We start from the raw sequence: 16,241 nt of genomic DNA on the forward strand, positions 1-16,241 counted from the left end.
GCAGGGCGCCTGGGTGGCTCAGTCAGTTAAGCATCCGACTCTTGATTTCAGCGCGGGTCATGATCTTGGGGTTGTGAGGCTGAGCCCCGAGTTGGGCTCTGCACTGGGTGTGGAGCCTGCGTAGGATTCTCTCTCTCCCTCTCCCTTTGCCCCTGCCTCCTCTAAAAAATTAAATAAATAATAAAATAAATAATAGGCACAGCTGTGAACATGGCGCTGCCAGCGGTGTGTGGAGCAGGCTGGCTGGGGCGGGCAGCCTCACCGGAGGCCTCCGCGCCCGCTGGGCCCTGCCTGCCTTGGCCCTGGGGGCTAAGGGCAGACGCCCACCGGACGCTGCGCACCGGCTGGGCTCCGCTCTCCCAGTGTAAATTCACAGACAAACATGAATGGATAACAATAGAAAAGGGTATTGGATCAGTGCGCACCAGCAGTTTTGCACAGGAGACTTTGGGATATGTTGTATACTGTAGTCTGCCTGAAGTTGGGACAAAACTGAACGAAAAGATGAGTTTGGTGCTTTGGAAAGTGTGAAAGCTGCTAGTGAACTCTCTTCTCCTCTATCAGGAGAAGTAACTGAAATTAATGGAACTCTTGCAGAAAATCCAGGACTTGTCAACAAATCTTGTTATGAAGATGGTTGGCTGATCAAGATAGCACTCAGTAATCCTTCAGACCTGGATGAATTAATGAGTGAAGAAGCATATGAGAAATACATTGAGGAGTCAAAATGGAACCCCTAAATAAACTAGTATATAACAACTTAATCTAGCATAGTTGTCTTAAATTAGTGGTACACAGAGGATTTAAAATAGCAACTGTTAGCAATACCAGTGGAAAAAGAAACTACTTACAACAATGCTAATGGAAGAAAATACCCCTGAACTTTATAACGAATGCAGAAAAACACAATATGCACCTGTTTTGCAACACCCTCTGATTTTTATGCTCCAGTTATGATATTCAGACTCCTGAAATGATCTGTGGTTAAAAACTAGCTATAAAAATTTTGTCATTCAGGGATGACATTGTTACCTTAAGCCTTGGGGACTATTGTAACTTGCTTACATCTATCCCTGGATGGGAGTCAAAATACTTAATTTTTCCATTGGAAATAACTGGCCGTAGAGAAATGTTTGTTAGTTGTATAGTGTCTGATAAAAAAACAATACTACCTTGGGCGCCTGGGTGGCTCAGATGGTTAAGCGTCTGCCTTCGGCTCAGGTCATGATCCCAGGTCCTGGGATCGAGTCCCGCATCGGGCTTCCTGCTCCTTGGGAGCCTGTTTCTCCCTCTGCTTCTCTCTCTCTCTCTCTCTCTCTGTCTCTCATGAATAAATAAATAAAATCTTAAAAAAAAAAACAATACTACCTTAATTTTGCAATATACTGCACTTGCTGGTGCTATTTTTATACAATGAAGCAACAGCTTTGCAGGAAGATAAATAGTTTAATAATAAAACCTTCAACTTCTTTGCTAAAAATAGTAATAATAAAAAATAAAATAAATAAAAATATGCATAGCAAACGTTTATTAAGAAATGTATCAGAAGTTACCTATACTCTCTCTTTTTTTTAGAGAGAGAGAGTGAGAGAGAGAGCAGGGGGAGGAGAGGCAGAGGGAGAGAGAGAATCTTAAGCAGACTCCTCACTGAGCACAGAGCCTGAGGCAGGTCTTGATCCTGTGACCCTGAGATCATGAACCTGAGCTGAAATCAAAAGTTGGACAATTAACTGACTGAGCCACACAGGCGCCCCCAGTTTTAGAACATTTTTATCACCTCAGAAAGAAACCCTATACTCATTAGCATTTATTTTCCATTGTCCCCCAAACTCCCACACTCCGGAGCCCGAGGAAACCATGAATCTACATGTCTCTGTAGATTTGCCTATTCTGGATATTTCATATAAATGGAATCACACAAAATGTGGTCTTTTGAGACTGGCTTCTTTCACACAGCATTATGTTTCTGAGGTTCATCCATGTAGGAGCACATATCTGTACTTCATTGCTTTCTATTGTTGAATAATACTCCATTGTACAGACATGCCACATTTTCTGTATCCATTCATCAGTTGATGGATCTGGGGTTGTTTTCATCTTTTGACAGTTATAAAGAATGTTACTATGTGCATTCATGTACGTGCTTTTGTATGGATATGTTTTAATTTCTCTTGGGTATATACCTAAGAAGTGCTAAGAATGGTAACTCTATGTTGTATATTTTGAATGACTGCCAAATTGTTTTCCACAGTGACTGTACAATTTTAATTCTCACCAGCAATGTACTAAGGTTCCAATTTCTTCACTTCCTTGTCTCACTCGTTATTGTCCATTTTGTTTATTATAGCCATCCTAGTAGGTGTGAAGTGGTATCTTATGGTGGTTTTGATTTGAATTTCCCTCCCTTTTTAAAGATTTATTTATTTATTTGAGAGAGAAGGGGGTGGGGGGCAAAGAGAGAGAGGGAGAATCTTAAGCAGACTCCCCACTGCCCAATATGGGGCTCAGTCTCACAACCCTGGAATCACGGCCTGAGCTGAAACCAAGAGTCAGATGCTTAACTGACTGTGCCACCCAGGTGCCCTGATTTGAATTTTCCTGATGACTAATGCTGTTGAGCATATTTTCATGATGTGATATTCATGGGTGATCTGTATATCTTCTTTGGGGGAATGTCTATTCAGACCGTTTGCCCATTTATAATTGGGTTAGTTTTTTTTTTTATTATTGAGTTGCAAAAGTTCTTTATATATTTTGAATACAAGTCTCTCTCTCTCTTTTTAAAGATTTTATTGATTTATTAGACAGAGAGAGACACAGCGAGAGAGGGAACACAAGCAGGGGGAGTGGGGAGGGAGAAGCAGGCCTCCTGTGGAGCAGGGAGCCCGATGTGGGGCTCGATCCCAGGACCCTGGGATCATGACCTGAGCTGAAGGCAGATGCTTACCAACTGAGACACCCAGGCGCCCCTGAATACAAGTCTCTTATGGAATTTGTGATTTAAAAGATTTTCTTGGGCTAACTGCCTCCTAGATTAGCTCTGATGTAAAAAATGTAATAGCTGCTATCACTACCCACATTTCTAGGGTAATCTGTGAGTTTTTTTCTCACAACAATTCTGTCACCAAATGCTTGGGTTTTCCCCCAATACCAGTGAATTCTCCAACTCTCTGGACACCAAGTTGGTGTCCTACAGTTCAATTCAGTTCTGCCACGAATCACCCAGAGTCCCACAGGTTAAGGACTCGGTCCCACAAGTCTGCCCTCACTCTAGCTTGTCACCTATACTTCTGACCAATCAGCTATAGATGGGAAGTTCTTTTTTTTAAAAGATTTTATTTATTTATTTGAGAGAGAGAGAGAGTAGGGTGGGGGCAGAGGGAGAGGGAGAGAAAGAATCTCAAACAGACTCTGCACTCAGCATGGAGTCCCACACAGGGCTCAATCTCACAAGGCTGAGCTCATGACCTGAGCTGAAATCAAGATTTGGACACTTAACTGACAGAGCCATCCAGGCGCCCCTAGATGGGAGGTTCTAACGACCCCTTCCTCAGGCTCAGTTAATTTGCTAGAGCAGCTCACAGAACTCAAAGAAATATTTTACTTACTAGATTACTGGTTTATTATGAAAGGATATAACTCCGGAGCGGCCAGATGGAAGAGATGCATAGGGCAAGGTGTGGGGAAAGGGTGTGGAGCTTCCGTTCCTCTTTGGAGCATACCACTCTCCCTGATCTCCGTGTGTTCAACAACCTGAAAACTCTCCAAACTCCAACTTTTTGGGTTTTTATGGAAGCTTCGTTATCTGGGCATGATTGATTAGATCATTGGCCATAGGTGATTACCTCAACCCCCAGCCTCTCTCCCCGCCCTGGAGTTTGGAAGTGGGACTGAAAGTTCCAAACCCTCAAATCAAGTCTTGGCCTGAAGCTATGGAGGGGCCCACCAAAAGTCATTTCATCAGACAAAAGGGGTGACTCCTACTACTCAGGAAATTCTAAAGGATTTAGAAGCTCTGTTTCAGGAACTGGGGACAAAGACCAAATATATATCTTAGCGTAACACAGACCTAGATTGGATTGAAGAGGAGTGGAAGAAAGAAAACAGATTCCAGGTTGATTATCAATTCAATTTAATTCATTTCCCATATTAACAACAATTATCTGTGTGAAAGCTACTCTCAGTGTAGGGAAACCTCAAGAAGCTTATGGTCAGGACATAAATGAGTGGAATGGTGACTGCTAAAACTGTGAAATACTAGAAGCAGAAGGGTCTCCAAGGTCTAGCAAGTGTTTGGCACAGGAGTGGCTCCACAAACATTTGCTCAATATAACTGAACTGAGGAGGTAAGAACAGAACTAAAAGATATGGCAGAATGTAGAAAGTGACACAAAAGTACGGTCATCTCCTGCTATGGCTATGTCAGTCCTTGAGTTTTAATTGGGGCAGAAAATGGAAAAAGTGAAGGCAAATGTGAAAGAAATAAAGATAATTGAGAAGAAAGACTTTAAGAACAGATCAAGGAGACCAGTGGTCGGGAAGAAAACCTGGAGGGGAAAGCCTGTAGGTACCTGCCCTAAAAATTTAGAATTTTTAAAAGCACTCCCCTAAGAGCTAATCAGGCTGAGCTCTTTCTGCATCAACCATTAAGGCTTCAGTAGATTTGAAATTTTTACATCAGCTGCACTGTTCTGTGCCACACAATGTGTGAAATAGAGCCAAGAACAGGGAACACCGAGGGGTATAAAGGGCCGAAATAGCTGAAGGGAAAGCAGCAGAAACCACGCCGCAAAGTGAGAACAAAAGTATTTAGGTAATTTTTAGTTATATTTTCTTTTCTGCTCCCATGAGTGAGGGGTGGACACGCTTAGGTCCCCTGGGATTTTCTGATCGTGGCCAACTTTGCATGCATTACAGTATTTGCTTGATGTAATTTCCTTTTTTTATTTTTAAAGATTTTATTTATTTATTTGACAGAGAGAGACAGCGAGAGAAGGAACACAAGCAGGGGGAGTGGGAGAGGGAGAAGAAGGCTTCCTGCTGGGCAGATAACCTGATGTGGGGCTCGATCCCAGGACCTTGGGATCATGACCTGAGCTGAAGGCAGACGCTTAATGGCTGAGCCACCCAGGTGCCCCTTTATTTATTTTTTTTAAAAGACCTTATTTATTTATTTGACAGAGAGCGAGAGAGTACAAGCAGGGGGAGCAGCAGAGGGAGAGACAGAAGCAGGCTTTCTGCTGAGCTGGGAGCCTGATGCGGGACTCGATCTCAGGACCCCGAGATCATGACCTGAGCCGAAGGCAAACGCTTAACCAACTGAGCCACCCAGGTGCCTCAAGGATATTACAATTTCAACAAAAATCCACCTCCTGTGGAGGTCTGGGGAATGGCAGACATAACTAAATGAACGAATGGGTAAACATCCTATGTGCTGATCCACGCTTTGAAGATGGGAATGGGCAAGGGGTAGAGGAGAGGGAGACCCACTGTGGAGTAACCAGAGACCTGCAGGACAGGCGACAGTGGTCCCCTGAGCTGTATCCAGTAGAGACCAGAGTGGCAGAGCAGAGCTGCCCGGGGACAGTGGATGAGGGTCAGTGGAGAAGCCAGGCATAAGCATTTAACATCGTTTCCATTAACCCAACACATTTCCTATTCCCAGCTTCCTTTCTGTTTTATTTTATGCTTTCTGTGATACGTTTTATTGATAGGTTTGAGCTTTCCAACCACGTACTAGTATGTTTGTAATTCCTCCAACATGCTGTATTTTGAAGAGATGACTTGCATTTTCCATGGAAGTCTGGCCCTCTAAATCTCGTGCCACAGATTCAGATTTTTTAAAAAAAATTATTCTTTTAGGAAAAGCGATTCAAAGATGTGTAGTAGCTACCATGTGGCCTAGCACTTCGACTTGTAGGTATATATTCAAAATAATGAGAACGCAAATCCACACAAAAACTTGTACCTGAACATTTATAGCAGCATTCTTCGTGTTAGCCCCAAATGTCCTAACCTAGATGTCCATCAGCTGATGAAAGAATAAACAAAACCTTGTACCCACCGTCTTAAAAAAATTGAAAATGCAGAATGGAACTTCATAAAACATACGAAAGCAATCAGTTGTTTGCAATAAATGTCAAAAACTTGTTTTCTCGCCGCAGAGTAGTCCAAGGGTAGATGTACCTCCTTACATGACGGCAGCCTTCCAGGAGGCAGGACATGCAAGCTGCCAGTCCTCTAAAAGTCTAGGAATTGAGACAATGTTGCTTCCCTGTATTTTAGTTGTTAACGCAGTCATAGGCCAGCCCAGATTCAAGGGTGTGCAGAAATAGACTCTACCCTTGATAGGGCAACAGCATGTGAGTACAGGAAGGGAAGAATTGGAGATAAGCTATCATAAAGATAGAATTGGTTGGGAACTAGAAAACAGATTTAAAATGTCAGAAGCCACTAACAACTAAAGAGCAATCTACATTTTAAGTAATTAAAATTCAGATAATATACACTTGTCTGATGCCGAGTAAACTTCTCTTGTCTCTTGACTTTGGGCTTAGGCATGTGTCTTATTTATCTATTGTTGCATACCAAAGGCCTCTGCTCACATGATCTCTAGCTACGTTTGAAACAGCTGCTTACACCCTCCTTCTTGAAATCTTCTGTATTGCTCTTCTCTCACTTTCCATTGCTTTTCCTCCTACCTCAAGGCTACTCCTTCTTTGTCTCCTCGCTCAGTCATCTTCCTTTTCCCAACTTCTACATTCCGCAAAATCCCAATGCCTTGGCCTCCGGCCTCCTCTCTTCTCCACCCTTACTTACTCCTTAGGGGATCTCGTCTTCGTGGCTTTAAGTTCCAGGCACACACTGATGACTCCAAAAATCATGTCTCCCTAGAAAAAGAGATGAATGTATTTTAGTGCCTACGCAAAATCGTCATTATATGTTGACTAGGCATCACAAATTTAACTCCCCCAAAGTAAAACCCTTGATTCTTCTTCAACTCCACCTGGAGAACTTTCTACCTCATCCTTTCGTTGCTCCTCTTGGCCCCCCTGCAATTTATTCTCTGCACAGCAACGTGAGTGATCCCTTTCAATCATAGATCTGTTCCTGACACTCATCTGCTCTCTTTCTCTGGGTCTTCTCAACTATGAGAGTAACATCCAAACTTCTAATCTTGGTGTATGATGCCTTCCGGAGTCCAGTCTTTTTCTGGCCACCTTTCCCCTTAATTTCACTCATTACCCTTGCTCCTGCCATGTTGGCTCCCTTGCCCCTCGGCTACAGGGCCTTTGTGCTTGTCCTGTCTTTTCTCTCTGCCTGGAGTACTTTTTCTTCAAAGATATGCATGCTCCGTTCCCTCCCTTCTATTATGGTTTCTGCCCCTGAGTGCCCCTGACTCTACAAGGTTTTCCCTGGCTTTCTCACCTTAAATAGCACGTTTTCCCTGCTCTACCCCATTATTCATTGTTCTTTTTCTACAGACCATTCATTGTTACAGAAAGCAAAGAATATATTTATCTCTGTTGTTCTATCTTCCTTTCTCTGGTATGTTCCACAAGGACAGAAATTTTGTCTGTTTAGGTCACTGCTATATCTTCAGCTCTCAGAACAGTTTCTGGCACATCAGGGGATGCACTAAATACGTATTATTTGAATGAGTGAACAAATAAGGAGAGAGAGTTGCAATAGAAAAGAGGAGGAAGAACAGAGACATTTTGTGAGCAGGGGGCATTGCGAGAGACAAGCGAGCCTAGAGTGAGGTAGGGTGTTGTAGGCAATGGCAGCAAATAGTCAAAATCCCTCACATTTACTAGGCTGTCTAAAGCCAGGAATGACTCTACATACTTCACACATGTTAGTTTATGTAATCTTCCCAAAAAGTATGATTTGAGAAATACTACCCTTTCCTTTTACATGCAAAGAAACTGAGCATAGGGAGGTTAAGAAACTAGCCCAAGGTCACAGCTCATAAATGTAGAACCAGAATTGAAACAGGTTAGCTATCTCTGGAGTCTTGTTCTCCACTGCTGTATTACATAGCCTCTCAGACAAGCCGAGTATGAGGCCACTGAATTTACACTTTACTGACTTCACAATATTGCTCAGAGTCAATCCTACCTACAGTCTTGGTGTCTTTCCTACAGGTATTGTAGAAGAAATACATCTAATTTTGCCAAACTTTTCTACCACTTGGCATATCCTTGATAGACTCTCTGGCTTTGTTGTTCTTAGGACTCATGATTGCACATGGTGTGAAGAGATGAGATTAGCACTTGACTGGGATGCTAGAAGTTTGGCCTTTAATTACTCTCAGTCTGTAGTTGCCAGCTCTGTGGTTTTGGGCAAATCCTATCACCTCCGAGAGTTTGCACTTAATTCTCTGAAAAATGAAGGGGAGAGGAAGAGGAGGAAATAAATCCAAAGATACCTCCCGGCTCCAAAATTCTTTGATCACATTGACTGCTGGGCAGGCAAAAAGACTTCTGGGCCTTCTGTCTCCCAAGCTCCCCATTTAGTCAGTTGAGTTAACAAGAAAGAGGTGAAACATCCCCTGGTGGCAGCACTACTCTATTATGATCCTTATCTACACCCGCTGGCTGATTGCCTGCTCATGGGCCCTCTTAGGAAATCAAGGCTTCTTTTGTTGTTTTTTGTTTGTTTGTTTGTTTTTTAAAGATTTTATTTATTGAGAGAGCAAGAATGAGAGAGAGAGAGAGTACATGAGAGGGGAGAGGGTTAGAGGGAGAAGCAGGCTCCTCACTGAGCAGGGAGCCCGATGCGGGACTCGATCCAGGGACTCCAGGATCATGACCTGAGCCGAAGGCAGTTGCTTAACCAACTGAGCCACCCAGGCGCCCCGGAAATCAAGGCTTCTTTTGGAATAAAACTTTCTACACCAGTCACTCAAAAGCAGACTGAAAGTAAATTCAGCTAATTCCAGTGTAGCAAGCCAACATTGCAAAATGGATGATTTCTGTTTCATGCTTTCCTTCCCAATCAGAGCCCTTGCCAGCTGGCTGGTCTTAAGTAAATTCACCCCTCAGGTTCAATTTATATTCTACTTTAACTGCTCATTTTCTCCCCCTTCAGTGCCTCAGAGTGATGTGTTCTCCCCTTGTACTTTCTCTGAACATGGAAGGCCCCCAGCAGATGATACTATATAATCTCTACCTGGTGAAACAGAAAATGCTCTTTTTCTTCCCCCATTCTTTCCATTTATTTTAGCTGTAATCTCTGTTCTTTCCTAGTGCATGAAGTTGAGTCAGAAATTTATTAGTCAGAAATTTAGGCTCATAGGTACAGTGTATTTCACTTGTGGAACACATCAAAACAGAAAACTAATTTTTGTTAAGCAATTGGCAAAGCCAGTTTTTGATAAAATAATTTAGTTTTCAAAACAGAGATGGGTAGGAACATATTTAACACATCGATGAACTACGTACAGACAGACCGAAGGGAAGGGGATATGCTTTGAAGACTGAGGGTCCTGGGTTCAAATTCCTGCTATCCCACTCAATATTGTGTGGCCAAGGGCAAGTCATTAACCTTTCTGTGCCTCAAAATTTACTCATCTGTAAAATAGGGATAACGTTACATACACCAAAGGGCTGTTGTGTGGAAATACCTGAGTTTTCTGTAAAAGTTGAAATCTAACAGATGTTATGGCAGGGAAACAGATGTTTATGGGGCTGGTGGGAAGAACATGGAAGGCATCAATGAGTTCTGCTTTCACTTTCTTTTTCTTTGTTTTTAAAGATTTTATTTATTTATTTGACACAGAGAGAGACACAGCGAGAGAGGGAACACAAGCAGGGGGAGTGGGAGAGGGAGAAGCAGGCTTCCCGCTGAGCAGGGAGCCCGATGCAGGGCTGGATCCCAGGACCCTGGGACCATGACCTGAGCCGAAGGCAGACGCTTAACGACTGAGCCACCCAGGTGCCCCCATTTTCTTTTTCTTGAGAGGTAAATCATAGAGCAGTTAAGAACAAACTTTGGAGCCATGTTCACAAGGATTCAAGTTCCAGTACTGTCATTTATAAGCTGATCTCAAGCAAGTTACTTAATCTCTCTGTGCCTCATCTGTAAAATGGGGATGATAACAGTAACCCTACCTCATAGGGTTGTTAAGATTAAGTGAGTTAATATGTGGAAAGCATTTAAAACAGTTCCTGGACAGGGGCGCCTGGGTGGCTCAGTTGGTTAAGCGACTGCCTTCAGCTCAGGTCATGATCCTGGAGTCCCGGGATCGAGTCCTGCATCGGGCTCCCTGCTCAGCGGGGAGTCTGCTTTTCCCTCTGACCCTCTTCCCTCTCATGCTCTCTATCTCTCATTCTCTCTCTCTCAAATAAATAAATAAAATCTTTAAAAATAAATAAATAAAACAGTTCCTGGACAGAATAAACATTTGCACGGGTGAGTGCGATGGTTAATTTCATGTGTCAGTTGGACTAGGAAACCAGATATTTGGTCAAATATCACATCTCCATGTCTCTGTTGAAGGTATTTTTAAATGGGATTAACGTTTGGTTTTTTTTAAAGATTTTAATTTATTTATTGAGAGAGAGAGAGAGAGAATGGTAGAGAGCATGAGAGGGAAGAAGGTCAGAGGGAGAAGCAGACCCCCTGCCGAGCAGGGAGCCCAATGCGGGACTCGATCCTGGGACTCCAGGATCATGACCTGAGCCGAAGGCAGTTGCTTAACCAACTGAGCCACCAAGGCGCCCGGGATTAACATTTAAATCAGTAGAATTTGAGTAAAGCAGATTCCTCTCCATAATGTGGGGGGCCTTATCCAATCAGTTAAAGGTCTTGAGGAAGAAAGACTGACATCCCCTAAGGAAGAAGGAACTCTGCCTCTAGACTGCCTTGAGTCTTGTGCTGCAACATTACTTCTTCCCTGGGTCTCCAGCTGCCACTCTGCCACAGGACCTTGGTTCTTAATCTTTCCTCTGCCCTGAATACTTTTCCTTCACATGTATCCATGGTCTGCTCCCTCCCTTCAGATTTGGACTTGCCAGCCCTCACATCATGTGAGCCAATTTCTTAAATCTCAGTCTCTCTCTCTCTCTCTCTCTCCACACACAGACATGCACACACACACCCCTTATTGGTTGTTTCTCTGGAGAAACTTTATACAGTTAGCGATAATGATTTGTGTTTGTAGCCTGAAGTGATCCTTTAAACTGGTTCTTCAGTGAGAGTAAATCACAGGGCAATCTTTCACTTTAATCCTCCCACTTCTGAAGATTTAAGAAAACTAAGCGGAGAAAATAAAGGTTTGCCTTTTAAAAAGACGAGGAAACAAGGGGGCAAGAATGCTCATGGCAGGTTTAGAAAATGATGTGTTTGGGGGGAATAAGGGTCCACTTAGTGAAGTGGTCGGTCATAAGTTTGGAGCAGCCCAGGGAAAAGTCTGAATACCAGCCTTGGAAACTCAGGATTTCTTTCCCTCTAGTGGAAATGGAGAGCTACTCAAGCTTTGTGAAAACAGTGCGGTAAGATGAAAACACCCATCAGTGGTGTAGGATTCGTCAGGAGGAGGGAGAAACCAGGGAAAGAAAGAACAGGTGGAAAATATTATGTGACCTTGCCTTATGCAGTTATATATATTTCATCTTCAAAGAGCGTTAAGCCTCTGTTTCCGTACTGTTTTCATTGGGTCACATTTTAGGCCATATGGTGGTTCCTCATGTGAGCAGGCTGATGTCCCTCTCTTGGTCCCCTTCCTTTTTCCCTTTGCTATAACTCTGCTTCCTCCCAAGTCCCAGCTTCCTGCATGTTTCCTGGTCTATGTGAAGGTAGGGTGGCCATAGGGAATGCCATTTTTGTTGTCCTTTCTGACCTCTGGAAATCTTTCCTGGTTTCAACCTGGGAAGAGGAGTGTGAATTCCTATTTTCTTCATATTAAAGCTCTTCAAGAAAACAGATGTCTTTTGTTTTCTTTCTATAGCAGAACCATTATATGCTATTAGTTTATTTGAGTTTGAAAAACTTTTCCTGGAGGATTTTTGTATGTAAAATCTGGATCACCCAAAGCCAAAGTAACCTTTTAGTGGTAAATGCTAACCCTGGTTTGAAAGTCTATATTTAACACTGCCAGGGAAAGAAATGCAGTCCGGTACTTTCCCAGGGTATGCTAATTAGCTGAAAAAAGAATACTTTCTTTTGCTGCCATTGGTAGAGAAACTGACCAATAGAAGAGCAGTTCAGCACCTACACCCACTCTGTACAAAATAAGGAGGTGTGTTTGTACATGCCACTAACTCATGCTTTTGGTTGCCTCACAACCAGTGACAAGTGTGCCTTTCATCATCTCTTACAATGTTACCTTCAGAGTCTGAACTTTAAATGAGACTCAGAAAAGACGAATGAGTTTAGGAAATTAGATATCATTTCTAATAGGTTAAAAGCATACAGACTTCTGACATTATAGATTTTAAAAACAATGGCAGTTTTTCTCAATACTGCATGCATTTTCCTGCTTATCCACTTGTATAATTCTAGTTATTTGTATGTTCACTTCATTCCACTGACAAGAAATGTATTGAATGTTCTTTATGAAGATTACAAGGGAAGTTCTGGCCTGTTTCAGCCATATCCTAATAGTACATTAGCAGATATTACTCAGCAATAAACACTGAGTTTTAGATTCTTAAAGGTATAATTTTCACTGCATTAATCTGTACCATTTTCCACAGCTCGACGGGTGCCATGTTAATTTGTTTATATGTTGCTTTATAGGTGGACCAAGTGTTTTCATTATTTTTTTTAGACTGGCTGTTTATAGGCTCCTCCAATGCACTGTAAAGTCTTCAGAGTAATAACATTGTTTATTTTTAAGGGACACTTACATTCTCTACCTAATTTAATTCTTGCTGCAATTATGTAAGTTGGCCAGGACAGGTGCTATTTTATATCTAATGAAACAGGGGCCCAGTGAAGTTAGCTAGTTATCTGAGGCCACACAGTGATCAAAAGCAATGCTGGAGTCTAGGCTCAGGACGCATGCAAGGTACATTTTATTTGATTACAAGATAGGCTCAAGACCCAAGCAAGGTACAATTTATTTGATCACAAGATTCCTCTCAAGAGTTGGAAATTTGTTTTTTCTTTCTTATTCTTTCTAGGTAGCCTTGTATAATATTCAGCAACTGAATATCCCTAACTTAAAAGGGAGACAGAGACAGAAAGGAGAAGATGAGCCACAGGACTCCTAGGATAATATTTAGAGAATGCCATACCTTTTTTTTTTTTTTTAAGTAGGCTCCATTCCCAGCCTAATGTGGGGCTTGAACTCACGACCATGAGATCAACACCTGAGCTGAAATCAAGAGTTGGACGCTTAACTGACTGAGCCACCCAGATGCCCCATACTTTTCTAATTATAGCATTCATTATACTTAGATACATGCATACTGTTTACTCTCCCACCTCCCAATTTTCGTAAGAGCAGAGATCATGTTTATATTGTTCATTCATTGCTATAAACCCAGAGTCTAACATATATGTATTTGACATACAGCAGGAACTTCACAAAGTTATTGAAAAAGGAACAAAAATTTCACTGCCCCAAGAAAAACTCAAGCTCTGTGCTCAGCAAGGAGTCTGCTTATGATTTTCTCTCTTCCTCTCCCTCTGCCCCTCCCTTCTCTCTTTAATAATAAATGAATAAATCTTTAAAACATTATTTGTGTCAGTGTTTTGGAAATTATTCTGGTGACACAGAGAAAGGACATCTGGGCTAGCAATTCTGGAGAGAATAGGCTGAAGTATGGAAAAAATCTATGCTAGTATTCCAGGCCCCTGTTTAGGTATGAGGCCAAAAGTAGCATACAGATACTCACCTGGAAAATTACTGATACAAATTAACAAGAAAAAAAAGTTGTGTGTGTGTGTGTGTGTGTGTGTGTGTGTGGTGGCATTAATGCCTTAGTAACTCTAGCAAATCAAAACCTAAGTCTATATTGCCCGAAGGTTAAGAAATAAAAACCTAAGAACAACCAATCACAAACAGCGAATCAGACTTTCCCAAATAAAGTAGCTGCTTAAGTTAGAGTTAGATAATTTCCTTGCTTTGCTTTCCTCTCTTATCTATAAAGTCTTGCCTCTAGCTCCTATCCGTGGAGCACTCCAAACAATTTCTGGTTTGGGGATGTCCAATTCCAATTGATTTTTGCCCAAATAAACTCTTAAAATGTTTAATATGCCTCCGCTTACCTTTTAACAGTTCCATTTTGGTGGTTCATTAGCCCAAATCTCAAATGGCTTACTCAAGACTCACATGTTCTCACTATATTTAATAAGCCCCCATGCCACCCACTTGCCCAAAGTCTCATAACCTGTCTTGGGCATAATTTCCTAATAGTCACTACTATCAAACCATTGAATTCTTTAAAATATAAAGTGAAATACAAAAGAGCTCAACTTAAAGAAGACATGGAGTGTTGATCCTTTTGGACATTATGGAATGATCCCTCATGCTGAGTACATGTACATTTGTACTACATTTAGCTTCAGAGATTCAAACAGCCTAAGTATATAATTCAAAAGAATTCAATTCTTTTGAATTGTATTCTGTGAATCCAATTCACAGAATGGAATAAAATTCAAAACCACTGGCGTTACCAACTGTGGTAAGATATGGAGTGGTATGGTATTTATTTATTTATTTATTTATTTATTTATTTATTTATTTAAGAGAGAGAGCATGAACAGGGGGAGGGGCAGAGGGAGGGGGAGAAACAGGCTTCCCCCTGAGCAAGGAGTCCTATGGGGAGCTCAGTCCTAGGAGCCTGGGATCATGACCTGAGCCAGAGGCAGATGCTTAACTGACTGAGTCACCCAAGATGCCCCAGTGGTATGGTTTTCAAATGTAATTCCAAGGACTGCAATAACATTAAACATATGCATATTCTTCAGGGCCATCTAACTGATCTTGTTTATCATATGACTGTGGGCTATAGTCTATTAGAATAAGAGGATATAGCATGGTCATGATGTTCTCAAATGCTGGGCATGCAGTTTTCAAGAACTTAAAAAGAAGGTCAAAATGCCAAGCATAATTCAAAATGTTTTAGGCTTCCAAACTTAAAATTTCCCACATCAACAGTTCTTGTTGTTGCCAAAAGTGTTCACATTTGTGAGAGCAAAGTCCTTCATTATCTGGTCCAAATATTTGAGATATTGCAAAACAGGGTACTACATTATTGATGAACGGTCAAAAGTGACTTAATTGTTGGGGTGCCTGGGTGGCTCAGTTGGTTAAGTGTCTGCCTTTGGCTCAGGTCATGATCCCAGGATTCTGGGATCGAGCCCTTCATCGGGCTCCCTGCTCAGTGGGGAGTCTGCTTCTCCCTCTCCCTCTCCCTCTGTCTGCCGCTCCCCTTGCTTGTATTCTCTCTGTCAAATAAATGAATAAAATATTTTTTTTAAAAAAAGTAACTTAATTGTATTTAAACCCCAGCCACCAAAATGCTCCATCAACATAAAAGGCCAAAACATGTACTAGAATGTACATAGTAGCACTATGGGTCCTAGCTCCAAACTGGAAACTACTCTAATGTCTTTTGAAAGAATGAATTTATAAATTGTGGTATAGTCACAGAATGGAATAAAATGAATGATCTACAACTACACGCAACAATATGGAAGAATCTCATAAGTATAAAGTTGAGTAAAGAAGCCAAACACAAAAGAATGCATACTCTATGGGGCACCTGGGTGGCTCAGATGGTTAAGCGTCTGCCTTCGGCTCAGGTCATGATCCCAGAGTCCTGGGATCAAGTCCCGCATCGGGCTCCCTGCTCCTTGGGAGCCTGCTTCTCCCTCTGCCTCTCTCTCTCTCTCTCTCATGAATAAATAAATAAAATCTTTAAAAAAAAAGAATGCATACTCTATGATTTTATATATGTCAAATACAAAGACAGGCAAAACTAAGTCTGTGTTGTTGACATTCAGGATAGGCAATGACTGGAAGGCATGATGGAGTTCCTGGGTGTTAATAATGTTCTGTTTTTTGTTCTGTGTTGGATACAAAGGTGTGTTCGGAATGTGAAAAGTCATTGAGGTGTATATGCAGCTTAGAATGTGTGTACTTTTCTGCATATATATTATTGCTTCAATAAAAAGTTAACGAAAGAAAATTCTAGGAAGCCCACGAAAATTGAATCTCAACCCAGCATAATAATCCTCCATGTCATTACCAGAATTTGTGGGTCATCAGTGTGAGAATCAGTCTC

General features: G+C 41.8%; 1 pseudogene; it reads left to right on the forward strand.

Moving 5' to 3' along the window:
- Nucleotides 1–210: 210 nt before the first annotated feature.
- LOC148164894 (glycine cleavage system H protein, mitochondrial pseudogene) lies at nucleotides 211–740 on the forward strand (annotated as a pseudogene).
- The last annotated feature ends 15,501 nt before the right edge of the window (nucleotides 741–16,241 follow it).

This window comes from Eumetopias jubatus, unplaced genomic scaffold (genome assembly GCF_037043125.1).
Source record: "Eumetopias jubatus isolate StellerSeaLion01/CBP00866 unplaced genomic scaffold, mEumJub1_p1.0 scaffold_2, whole genome shotgun sequence".
Taxonomy (NCBI): domain Eukaryota; kingdom Metazoa; phylum Chordata; class Mammalia; order Carnivora; family Otariidae; genus Eumetopias; species Eumetopias jubatus.